This window comes from Sapajus apella, unplaced genomic scaffold (genome assembly GCF_009761245.1).
Source record: "Sapajus apella isolate SASKATOON/1434 unplaced genomic scaffold, GSC_monkey_1.0 scaffold1465, whole genome shotgun sequence".
Lineage (NCBI taxonomy): Eukaryota > Metazoa > Chordata > Mammalia > Primates > Cebidae > Sapajus > Sapajus apella.
This window is the reverse complement of record NW_022438391.1, coordinates 13,489-15,214: the sequence shown is the minus strand read 5'-3', so window position 1 is coordinate 15,214 and position 1,726 is coordinate 13,489. Positions and strand designations below refer to the sequence as shown.

Genomic DNA, 1,726 nt, shown 5'->3' with positions numbered 1-1,726 from the left:
ATGGGCATTTGGGTTGGTTGCAGGTCTTTGCTATCATAAACAGTGCCGCTATGAACATACATTTACATGTGTCTTTATAATAGAATGATTTATAATCCTTCGGATATATACCCAGTAATAAGATTGCTGGGTCAAATGAAATTTCTATTTCTAGGTCCTTGAGGAATCGCCACACTGTCTTCCACAATGGTTGAACTAGTTTACACTACTACCAACAGTGTAAAAGTGTTCCTGTTTCTCCACATCCTCTCCAGCATCTGTTATGTCCAGATTTTTTAATGATCACCATTCTAACTGGTGTTAGGTGGTATCTCAAAGTGGTTTTGATTTGCATTTCTCTAATTACCAGTGATGAGCATTTTTTCATATGTTTGTTGGCCTCGTGTATGTATTCTTTTGAAAAGTGTCTGTTCATATCCTTTGCCCACTTTTAAATGGGTTTGTTTCTTTTTTGTAAATCTGTTTTAGTTATTTGTAAATTCTGGATATAAGTCCTTTGTCAGATGGGTAGATTGCAAAAATTTTTCCCATTCTGTTGGTTGCTGGTTGACTCTAATGGTTGTTTCTTTTGCTGTGCAGAAGCTCTGGAGTTTAATTAGATTCCATTTGTTTATTTTAGCTTTTGTTGCCAATGCTTTTGGTGTTTTAGTCATGAAGTCCTTGCCTATGCCTATATCCTGAATGGTTTGCCTAGGTTTTATTCTAGAATTTTTATGGTGTTAGGTCTTATGTTTAAGTCTAAAAATATGGAACGCTCCATGAATTTGCATGTCACCCTTGTGCAGGGGCCATGCTAATCTTCTCTGTATCATTCCAATTTTAGTGTAACTGCTGCTGAAGCGAGCACAAGTGTTCATCTTTATTCTACTTACCATTCTGCAGAATGTCACTAGATCTGTGTCTCACTTCATAGAAAATAAACCTTTAGGCTATTTTTTTAAAATAACATATTTGTTTTTCACCTAAAGGTGGCTCACATACCCATGTTTATGCTTAAAAACTCTTCTTTCATTGCACTTTTCCTGATTTTCCTTGGATAATTAAATAATTGTTCTCACTTCCTGCTTTTGGGTTGGCAGTTTAGTCCTGTTTCTAGAGCAGCTTTTGTTGCAGATCATGAGATAAAACCACTTTTCTATTCTTCTTTCCAGTTTCCTTACATAATACAATTGAAGAGCCAGTGGATCCAACTGGATAAATCAATTGTGAAGTCAACTAAAATGCTAAATGGGGTCTTCAGTGTTATCCATCCATAAAGAGAACACATTGCAAATATTGTTAACAAGTCCAAACTGGTACCTTTCCCCTCTAAAATTGATTCTCTTGATTTATAAATACTGTGGCTTATTTTTCAGGATGGTTCACTATTTTCCCACTTTATTTCATAAATAATGAAATTCTTATGTCCTTCTTGGACCAGAGTCACAGTCAAATGCACATCATTTTACAGACATACATTCACACACTTAACAATATGGCTGTCCTTCTGACACTGTCTGTGGGCCAAAGTTGAGTATAAATTATGTGATATCAGCTTGCCAGCAGCAGCAGCCACTACAAATCTGCCGATTCCCGCACTTATTAAAGAAAGATCAATTATGTCAAATTATCTTGTGGTATAATAGAAAACATCATAAGTACTAGTCAATTCGATATTAATTTAGTATCTTGTATTTGACACTGCTTGCCACTGAGCTAAATCTAAATTTCTTAGCCCATAAAACAG

General features: G+C 35.5%; 1 non-coding gene across 1 annotated transcript; it reads right to left on the bottom strand.

Moving 5' to 3' along the window:
* Positions 1-740: 740 nt before the first annotated feature.
* On the bottom strand, positions 741-843 carry LOC116546828. The gene has a single exon (XR_004266854.1). It is a non-coding gene; the product is annotated as a U6 spliceosomal RNA (small nuclear RNA).
* Positions 844-1,726: the final 883 nt, after the last annotated feature.